This window comes from Pteropus vampyrus, unplaced genomic scaffold (assembly GCF_000151845.1).
Source record: "Pteropus vampyrus isolate Shadow unplaced genomic scaffold, Pvam_2.0 Scaffold302, whole genome shotgun sequence".
Lineage (NCBI taxonomy): Eukaryota > Metazoa > Chordata > Mammalia > Chiroptera > Pteropodidae > Pteropus > Pteropus vampyrus.
The window spans coordinates 2,581,542-2,593,566 of record NW_011889083.1 but is presented as its reverse complement, the minus strand read 5'-3'; positions in this window follow the sequence as shown (position 1 = coordinate 2,593,566).

The following is a 12,025-nucleotide window of genomic DNA, read 5'->3' as shown; positions in this document are numbered from 1 at the left end:
TATAAATAACAATTTATGTTGTGGATTGTCCTTAACTACTGTGTGTAAAGACTCCCAACTGTTCTCTCACTTCCAGGATTTAGCCTTTATAATCTATCGTCTCTAACAAAGTCAGAGTAATTATCCTAAGAGTTAAACCCAATTGTGCCATCCTCTGCTTAAAATCTTCTCCTAGTTGCCTTCCTATATCTATAGAATGAATTCTGAACTGCTTAGAATGGCATTAAACATTCCTCAGAATCAGATTCCAATCTACTTTTCCAGTGTATCTGCTACCACTTCTCTTCTCCCTCATTCTTTTCTTCTACTATACTAGACTGTTCAACATTTCAGGAACAAATACATATGTTCAGATGTTTATACTACCCCTTCATGCTATCCTCACACTTATAATTCACTTTCCATGACTCACATACCAAAATTCCACTTATCTTTACAGGCCCTGCTCAAACGTCTTTTTTTCAGTGAATCTTTCCTTGGTCCTCTAAGTTACAATAATTGTTCTTGATTCTATATCCAAATCACATTATATTAATGCAAATTGAATCATCATTAGAAATTGACATATTAAAGAATTGTGTGTACCAAATTCCAACTGGATAATCAACCCCTTAGGCAGGGGTACACTGTCTTATCATCCTTGCATTTTCTTGCTAAACAAGTATCAGCCAGATGCTTGCATTACTTTAATGTTTGTTCTAATTTTATACTCAATTTATGGATCACTGTAAGGCTTATTAGTGGTTAGTCTTTGTTATCACAAAATAGTTCTATTTTTCAGAATGCAATGCTTTCTATCTATAACTTATTAATCAAATCTATAGGAAGTCTAGATCATTAGACCAAATATCAGATAAAAGTCCAAACAATAAAGTGACAGTGAATGTCATATTAACAAGGGTGGCATTTATATCATTAATTAAATGGAACAATATCTTCATAGAACATCATATGGAGGCAAGCACAAAAGTGCCAAAATGATTTGGTATGTATTATGTATGACCTAGATTGTTAGTTATATGTTTACATGTAGAAATAGTGTTTCTTGTGTTTTGCTGCACTCCCAAACATCACCATTACAATAATCTACTCAAAGAAAGTGTTCATTAATAGGTATCAAATGATAGAAAGATTGAGAAACTTACTATTTACATTTAAATTGTCTTGTGATCTATCAAATTTTCAAAGCTGATAGAAACTATGCTAGATAATTTCTTTAGGTTTTTGATTATTAAACTGAAAACAGTCTAACAACCCACAGTAAGTTTTCTTAACAACTCAAATCAATTATTTTATATTTGCTTATATCTATACACAAAAATATAAGGTATGATTCTTCCCTTCAAGAGCTGATTTGGAAAACTAAAATTAACACTTGTGAAAAAGTAAAGAATATAAGACAGTATAAAACTAAGGTAACTAAATTAGAAGATTTGTTTTAGAAAGATATAGAAAACATAGGGTTAGAAGGTAAAAATAGTGAGTTGATATGATAAGGAAAATAAAATTTTAATCTGTAAGATTTTTTTCTAAAAGAAAAATTAGGCATGGGCTCAAAGCTGCGTGTAGAAAGCTGTATCTCAGTATAAAATCAAATACACTTGGTAATCAATAGTGGATTAGTTAACAAATTATAAGATGTCCACAAGGCATCTTATAATATAAAATGATTAAAAGTAACCCTTTCATTGTTATGTGTGTGAATGAAAAATGGTAACATATCAGAATGAGTTATATATAGTATTTTATAAAATTAATTTTTTATAAAACTAATTATACACATAGAAGTCTAAATAGCTATAAAGAGAGTTTACCTGTAATCCCTTGAATTAAAGAAAACATTTATTTATTTCTTTTGCTTATCTCTATTAACTGCATTTATGATAAACATGTATTCCTCTAGTAAGAGAAATAAACACTAAAAGATTTTCTTAGTACTTTAGAGAAATCTGGTATTCAGAGTCAGCAGTATCTCTTCTTCCCTCTGTGACCAAGAGAAGATCTAAGAAGATTAAGTTCATGAAAGAGTCTTGTGTCAACTTTATTCGGCCATGAAGTACCAGATATTTGTTCAAACATTAATCTGAGTATGTCTATGAGGATGTTTGTGGATGTATTTGAATCCATAGACCAAATAAAGCAAGTCAGTATACCCAATGTATACTGTGAGGACCTGAATAGAACAAAAAGGCTGAGTAAGTAGGAATTTCACCCCACTGATTGAGCTGGGCCATTGGTCTTTACTTGCCCTCAGACTGGAACTTATACCATTGGCTTTCCTGGTTCTCAGGGCTTTATACTCAGATTATACCATTGGCTCTCCAGGGGTGTGTGTGTGTGTGTGTGTGTGTGTGTGTGTGTGTGTGAGAGAGAGAGAGAGAGAGAGAGAGAGAGAGAGAGAGAGAGAGAGTATCTAATTGGTTCTATTTCTCTGGAGAACTCTAATACAGAAAGGATTCTTGATAAGAAATATGTTTAAAGAAGGTTAATCTTATAGTGGTATGCAGAATAGACTACAGTTGGGAAAGACCAGCCACTAAGAATCTAGCCTGAGATATGCTGCAAAAATGGGGCAAAAAAGATAAAGGGATGACCTGGGGTACAGCCAGTGAGAAAGGGCAATTTACTGTGCTCAGAACTAACAGGATTGAATTCTAATTCCAGCTGAGCTATTATGCCCTGGAGTAAGAAAGCCACTTCCCCTTTCTAAGTTTCTCATTCATCTATAAAATGAGTTCTTTAGACCAGAAATCTTCCAGGGTCCTTTTCTGTTCTATAAATCTAAGATCCTATTATTAATAGAAAACAATACTTAGCTGCTTTTATTCAAACTTTAAATACATTGGCTTAACTTTGTTCTTATACGACACTGAATATTCCATCAATGCTCAATAAATAATACATTGAGCAAGCTCTTTTGGACATCATGGCTTAATTGTAAGGCTTGGAAATGCCCTGCATTTTGGCAAAGTCTTTCACTATCAATTACTTTATTAACTTTGTGAACATATAATAGAAAAATAGGCACATTACTTTGAAATAGGCCTGTTTTAATCTATTTTTTTTCTTAATCATGGAAAATAAATTATGAGAATAACACATTTCATATAAGATAATTTATTTATAATGAATATTAAATAACTTTAGAACTTAATGCAATTTGAGAATACTGCACAGAAGTTAAGTGAGTTTTCAGTAGAACAGACAGCAATGCCAGTTTGCTATGTAAATCTGCTATACATAATGGTTATCTATTCCTGAGTCTAAGCTGGCCTAGGAGAAAGGATCCTTGTTAACCTTATTCCAAATAGAAATCTCATGTGAAAGCTGAGAGTCACTGAGTAGTGTACTTGAAAATTAACTTCCCGGATGCTCAAATTCATGTGACCCACATTATACATGATTCTAGTTTTATAGATACACATGACTAAGCTCATCTGATAAAATTAAGGCAATCTTCCAAACAAATCACTGGGCCACAGAAGATGTAACAAGCCCACAGAGAGTGTATTGACTCATCTACTTTCACAAATGCCATCATCATTTTAACCATACAGTTCTCTGGGTATTTCCCAAGTCAGAAGTTTAAAAAACATGTCTATGATTTTTCTATGGCTAGCATACTTAGGTATTCTCTGTGTGCCTATAAAAATTAATAGAAAAAAAGAAAGAAAGAAAAAAGGATAGCACATTAAATCTCTTTTTAGCCTGTTGTCTGATCTCTTAGAACCTGGACACATGGACCAGCTCTTACTTTCATAAAATTCTTTTCCTTTATCTTGGGCTCTTTTTACAACTAAACCTGGATCTAACAGCATTTAATGTCCTGAAGCTTTCAGGTAAGGCCATATTTTACATCATATTTTAATTCTGGTCTTGGCAATAAACTTGGAATTAGCTAGTAAGTTCGGATTTCTCATGTAGTCAACTCCAGGAAAAAGTAAAGTAGAGAAAGGGAAAAAGAGCCAGAGACCTTGACCAACAGGAACTATGTTAAACCAAAGGAAAAGTATTCCACTTGTGCTCCAATAGGAAAGAAAAAAGAGAGCTCAACGTTTCCATCATCAAAAGAGGAATTTTTCCAGAAAAGGGGCTCCATGGTAAACCTTTCACTGACATTTACCTAGGAATACTAAATATGTCATGGTTCCTTTCAACTCTATCTCCTCAATCTCTGCTATTAATTGAGGGTTATAAGACTTAACTTATTATTTCTAAAGGAGGAGAGGGAAAAAAAATTGTTCCAAAATATCTAGTTCTCCATCCCCACCTGCCTTCATTCATAAAACAAGCTATCTAAATCTCTCAGGCTATTTTTCCACAGGCTTGTTTATAATGTGGTAATGATTATGCTAATACTAGCTGGGAATACATCTATGTGGACATGTTGTGTGAGTGTGCTGAGATGAGGAAGGACTATATAAGTGCATGAGGAGAACTATTCAATAAAATTACAGTACATATGTAGCCCTCTTTCCATATTTACTAGTTTGTTGTAAGCTCCTTCTCAAATGGGAAATAGACCATGTTTCCTTTACAGAGGGAGAGTTATTGAATAACGAAGACCATGTGTTCTGCTATGTCTTATTTGTCTGAGCGGTCTGCAGCTATTTTCTAAACCAAATTAATAGCAGTATACTAAACTTATTTCCCTAGTGAAAACTTCTGGCTACTAACAGTGTAGGAATATGCACCTCACTGTCCCCAAGACACAGATAATCACTATATGACCAATCCATGATGGCATCCAAGCGAGGAGAATGCAGCTTGCACTGTGTGCAAAGGGAAACAGATACTCTCTAATTAAACGATATTGTTTACACAAGCAATAGAGTATTACATCACTTTCCTTACAAAGAAAAAAGAATGTGAAATTTCAGAAAAGATAGATAGCTATTTAATGTGTAACTTGTCACCACGGTCAGCTTCAGCATAATAAAATGCACATGGAAAATCCCTTGCAGCAAGCCTGTTGCATTTCAGATTCTTCCTCCGTCTGGGTCAGAGGGTGTGTATGTCTCTGAAGGAAATGATATCTCTCCTTTGCTCACACACCCACTCGCTGCACAGTGAGCTCCAAATAGAATTTCTGAGATGTGTCTGCTGGATGCTGAGAATACGGAGGCAAGAGGCTGGCAGTGAGCCTCCTGCGTGGCTGAGGAAGAAAGAAGTATCTCTTTCCTAAAGACGAAGAAAGTGCACATCCACATGACAGCTAAACACAGGAGAACCTAGTGTGTACGGAAACTGCTCTTTTGTATTTTTACTCCCCAGAACCATGAAAATTGTAAACAAAGACAGTGCAATTCTGGTAGCAAACTAATCTCAAAAGGGTTTTCCAATGTTTCTACAACTTATTCCAGGCTATAGTACTCCTTACTAAGCATAATCAATATAAGGGCATTTTTCTGTACATACTTAGAAGCAAATAGACTCCTGTTATCTCTACAAAACTTTCAATGAATGTTGCCAGTTATGGAGGTTTTGTAACATGTTCATATTTCAAATATGGTGCATATGTTCTCAATCCAGTATACAGATATACATGCTTATTGTTAAAATGCACTCTATAAATCCCTACTGGGGAGATTTTAGTTCCATTTGAACATCACAGCTAAAACATTCTATTCATTCCACAGCATGTTCACTCTCTCCAAGTAAAAATTCTTTCTGGTGTTTCTGATGTAAACTAAAAAAGTTAATTATAATTCACACATGAAAAATCTTTTTAACAGTTGGAATCAGAAAGAGTAAGAGTTACCGGTCCAGTCCAGCAGATAAACTTTTGCAGGTTCCCATCTGAAAGTCATAACATAACCTTTCATTCTGTGTGTCATTGGTACAGAAGGTTTTTCAAGGCAGAGTTCTTCAAACTGCAAGATGTTAAACAGATGTACTGTAGAATCTTCCAGGTCTAAACTATGAAGTCTGTTTTCAGTCTGTGTGTTGAATCCTTCATTTGTTTTATTCTTTTATCAAGATCTTCAGGTTTGAATATTTCTTTAGTTAAAATTATTTTGTTGTTATTGTCTCTTAAGCTGCATATTTGTTTAGAGCCAGCTTTTAAAACATATATTTTTTTAAGTAAATAAGGAATATTAATTTAAATTTTGCTATTTAAAAACAAACTTTCAACAGAGAAATCTCTGCTTCCTATAGCAGGTGCTGAAAGCCCAATTCCAGATGTTTTGATATGTAAATAGAAAAGAAAGAATTTGAGAAACAGGTAGAGACACAAGAAAGAGAAAGGCCTAAATTTAAAAAAAAAGAAAAAAAAGACCTGTTAAAACTTCAGTTCAGGAACACAATTTAAGTTGTTATCTGAATCTGTGTCTCTCAGGCTGTAGCTTTTTTTTTTTAATCAAATGAATGTTTTCATTAAAAAATTTTCCAGTTCACATGGGTTTATCATTAAAAGCCCTTTCTAAACATTTTGGCTTTTGTTTTCCATTAGTGGACTTCTTCATTTAACCATTTCTCATGTTGCAAATGTCACTTTCCAAAACATGGCAACAGCCATAGTCATTGGCCTAAATGTTTACCTAGCTATTCATTTCCAATGAATTATTCTATCTGTTCCTATATTGACCAAAATGATATGTCCTACATTCTAGTTCAACATGCTGACACTCAGATCTTACCTTAAGGGTGACATTTCTCCCATCTGTAGGTGCACAGAAGCTTGGAGATTAGCTATGTCAAGAAAAGATGATCAACTGGGTTCTCTAAAGCTTAAACCTCAGTCTGTAGTTGAAAAGCTGGTTTTCTCCCTTTTGTTCTTACCCATTTGTTACTTGAAGAGATTTCAGAATATGTGGTTCTAACAGGGTTAAAAGGGTGCTTATAAATGTTTTCTCCTTATTTAGCTTGATGTTGGCAGAGCCCTTCCATCCTTTCAATAAGAGACACATGAGCAGAAAGGCTTTGTAATATAGGCAGACCTTTATAATATGGACAGCTTCCTTCTTGAATATCCTTTTGCTATCAGACTAATCAGTAGTAGGGGATAATTAAAGCCATACATACCATAAGGTTAGCTTTGACTACTTTAACCACTTCACTTCCAGAACCCTCTGCAACTACACTGACAAAGGAATAGAGAGCATGCCCTATATGGGAGTTTAGCATTGAATTAAGGGCACAGATATATCTGGCTTTCCGTTATGACTCCAACACAGGATGCATGGCTGGAAAGTTACTTACCTCTTTGAGACATGGTTTCCCCATTTGCAAAGTGGATGATGATGATAATGATGACGGTTATGAATATGAATTGATGTCATATAGTCATTGTGAGGATTAATTAAATAAGGTATGTAAAGGACTGGCACAGAGCCTGACACTTAGTGCTAAATGTTAGTTATTATTATCTTGCCTCAACTATACCCTATGCTCTAATCAAAGTGAGTCCCTCTCCTCACTGAACTCTAGCCCCTTGCCACTGTATTGCCAAGCGTTTGTTGGTCCTGACCCTTTTCCCTAGAAGGCTCTCATCATATATCCCAATATCTACTTTCTGTGCTGGCTTCCCATCTTCTCCACTTTCTGTCCAATTTTTACCCATCCCGCAAGACACAACTCAAATTCCACCTTCTCAAAAGTATTTCTTGAACTCCTCAAGTTGTGACTTCTCATTGCCTTGAATCTCCATGGTTTTTGTTTTTCCTACTATAGAGGGTTGAATTAAACATATGTACTCCCCCATTTAATGTCACATTATAATTATTGGTTTATGGATATAGTCCTTGTGTTATATTTATTTTCTCTTTCATTCCCAATCCCCATTCCCATTCTCTTCCTATAGGAAGCCATTTTAATATATTGAATATGCATCTTTTTATTAATAAGGATTCTTGTAAAATATGTCCTGTTTTTATGCATGCATGTTAATTTATTTAAATGAATACTATGATAGATTTTGTTCTGCTTCCTTTATTGCTTCATGCTGTTTTGTGATCCTTCCATATTACTATGAGTATTTCTAACTGCTGTGTAATACAATCTGATGTACATTGCCCACATTTTACCTACATTTTTGATAATGAACTCCTGGCCACCAGAAATGAATATCTTTATACACGATAACTTATGAATCTGTTTGGGAATTTTATTGGAATATATACCAAACTGCAAAATTGGGTGGTCACAGGAATAGGTAAGTTTATTAACTAAGTAATGCCAAACTGTTCTCCAGGATGTCTGAACCAGTATGCACTCTCAACAGCGGTACATGTTGACCTCTATATCTCTACGTCTTGACCAACACTTGGCTCTATCCAGCTTTCTAATTCTTGTAACTTTATTCAGTGTAAACTGACATCTCTTTGTTTTCATTTGCATCTCTCTGCTTACTAATGCATTTAATCTTTATAATTCTATTTTTCTTGGTCATTTAGCTTACAAAGAGATTTTTAATTAAAATACTTGTCTGTCCTTTTCACTCTCTGCGAAATCCTAAATTCCTTTAAGATAGAGGATTATTTATTTATTTATTTTGCTCATTTTAACACTCACTCCAGTGCCTACCATAGCACCTGAGGAAAGACATAAAACATGTACGAAAAACTAAATTGAAAGCATGGGAGTATGAGTGGATAGGAATAGTTACAGAAAAAAAAAATGAGTGCCTTGAATTCTAAAATAAGTTGGGTATTGTTCATCCTCTTCTTGTTAAAACCATAATTTCTCTTGACCAGCTGAACTGAAAATGGCAGTACCCATTTACTGCCTGACACACCATAGTGGAGAGTAGGAGGAAAGTGCTAATATACTGAATTCTAAAGTGAAAATTGTACTGTGACATATACATCAGTCCCCTGGGTCAGAAGCACAAGTACATTCTCTTTATTACTCACTTTAAGAGCCTACTGGAAATTAGGCTGGCAGCTTCATCTTGGTAACCACCAATGTCCCTGCTCTCAAATACAGGTGCAAAGACTAGTTAAGAAAATTGCCTTAATTGCCAACATTAATACACCCTAGAAAGTAAGTAGCCATTTTCCCTGTAGCCAGTACAGATAGCTATACTTTCCATAATTTTTCTGATAAGAGCAGAACAACAATGGTCTCACAATTAATTAACCCTACCATCATGAACACTTGCTTGATGTATACCATTAAAGCTGTTAAGCCATGCAGAGTGGTGATCAAGAACAATATCTTTGGAGTCAAATAGACCTGGTTAGAATTTTGTCTCTGCCACATACTAGCTATGTTACTTTTCATTTTGTCTGATGACATCTGCAAAATGTGGACAATACTGGCTTTATAGGGTTATTGTAATAGTCAAATGAAATAATGGTATGGTACTTGAAAAATGGTAGCTATTTTATTATGCTTATTATTTCCCCAGCCTATTCTACATTATCAGGATTAAATCAATAGATGAAAGTATGCTGCTAATATATAAAATAAGTATTGGAAAGAAACATTTATATCTATGATAAATTAGTAAGTGGGAGGTTTTCCCTTGCAAAATTCAATTGTATTTGCTATGGTGAGAAAAATACATTATTGTAAGAAAGAAAGATTTGGTTCTAGTTTGAGTTCCAGCTATACCACCTCCTTGCAGTGTGAGCTCAAGGAAGCCTCTTGACCTCAAACCAGTGTACAGGGATAATATTATCTACTCCACAGAGACATTGTAAAAAATTTGATGTAACAATAAATGTGAAAGCATCTTGAAACCTGAAAAATAGCATAAAACATGCTAAATATCATTAATTTCCAAAGCCTGAAAGCACCTCAGTTATTACCAGCATTTAGTTAGTGCTAAAACAATAATCTATTTCATGATTCAAAATGTCAAAAGCATTTTTCTAGGGATGAAATAATTTTGGCAAAATGTTTTACTTTTTGCCCTATCATTGAGAGATGCCCAACTTTTATTTAATAGTTTGGATATCAGAAAATTCTTCATAATATTTGAGATGAAAAAAAGAGGAACCACCATTTCCTTAATTCTGTGAGGACTAACAAAAGAAATGTCTCTCTTTAGTGCCAGTGAAGAATTGTGCTTTCTCTAGAACAATTGTTTAATCTTATGAAAATCATGATGCTTGTAAGTGATCTGGTTTCCTTCTTTTTGTTGGCTGCTAGAAATCTCAGGGCCAAAGTTGAGGTCACTTCTGAATGTGCTGGGCTAACAGCATTTTGTATTTTTTGTTCTCATCTCTTCTCAGACATATTTTAGTATTCCTTACACATATTTTTCTTTGCTCATATTTTCCTATTTTCTCTTTTATCTTCTTGAGTAAAAAAGTTACAAATAAAGAAACAACAATCAATGCACAGAAAAGAGTGAGTCTGAGCTTCACTTTACAGACTTTTAAAGGAAAACCATCTTTTATTTATTTGTCTTCCTCTTGTCTCCAGCAGTACCAAGGCATCTCACTCAGTCTTTCTTCATCTTCATGCCCACTTTACAAGGTCAAGGGTCTTACATGTTCAGTCTTTACCCAAGAAAATGTCTCTGGTGAAATTTTAATGCTTACTTTTAATCATTTCTTTGTATTATCAACATCAAGCCTTAATCCTCGCTTGGGGGATTTTGTTTCGTTTTGTTTTTTTGATTGAGAAGCATTATTTGAAAAAATTACCCAGATTATTAGCTTTCATATTCTAATCTTTAATATTCTGAACTACTTTTAAAGCTAAATATACCTTGCCTACATGTAGCGTTTATATAACAGTGGTGCTTGTTTGTTTTACAAAGCTTCAGCTTCTGACCACAAATATAAAGGGCAGAATGCTCTCCTCTAGTAAATAAACTTGGTGACCATAACTGTAACCTTGTCTAGTTAAGTATACTTTAGGAAGGAGGGGAAAGGATATTTTGACTGCAAAGATCAGGTCATAAGCCTTCATTTTCGATAGATTGTGTACAAACTTTAGCTTTTTATATGGTTTCATATCTTCTATACAAGGACATTTATTTGGTAATCAGTAATAATCCTAATGTCTACATTCTTCAAACTACTCTCAAAAAAAGTTTCAAAATCCAAGCATTAAAAATTATTCAAGGTAAAAAAATTATTAATGCTAAATGGATGAATACGTTCATCCTTGGTTGTGCTGATGATTTCTGATGTCAAAAATATCAATCCTAAATGATGCAAAAATAGTAATAGTTATCATTGTCATTAAACATAGTAATAAAATTGAACTACCAAAATACGGTAGGGTGTGCTTCACCATCATGTATTTTCTAATTTGACTTATTGTTAAGAGCAACATCAATAATAAAGTTAAATTAATTACCTACAGATGAATGTCCTTGAAGATGTAAAGGAAATTAAGTAAATTTGGTAAAGGAAACAATGTTTGGTAGATACCCTTGGTCATTATTCTAACAACAAAAAGAAAAGACACATTAAAATGACTCATAACATGTAAAATATATATGCATTATTTTCTAAACTTTCCCAAATAATAATTCCCTTCCTTATAATGTAGTCTAAAATTAGCCTTATTCTACTGCATTGTGACTGTTTTTTTCATCTTTTTAGGAATATTAACTTTTTACTATCGGATAGTTTCCTATCTAAATTTAACAGTATTAGGAAAAGTGTTTAATAGTCATTTGAATTATATTAAATTCAAAATCCTCAAAATCTTTGTTAAGAGGCCAGTATATTTAAATGCTAAGGAGACCCCACAATGAAGGTTTTAAAATGCTTTGTCTATTCAGAACCATATAATCTCAAAAATTATTTCTCAAACAAGCACATAAAATTTTGTCTGCATCAACGTCTATGATTCTAAAGTATATTTCTATTTTCTACTGTTTAAATTACTCACTCTAAACACCAGAGTTGCACATGGTATGTACTCAGAATTATATTGAAGTAATTAGTGGCTATACAATTAATAAAGATGAAGCTTTCAGAATTAATGAATAAGCCTAAAAAATACTCAACTAATCCATAAGAAAAACTCATGATAAGTTTTAACTGTAGATTTTATAGTTTTCTCCCGAGTTTAAAGATATATATATATCTATAGATATATATATAGATCTCTATAT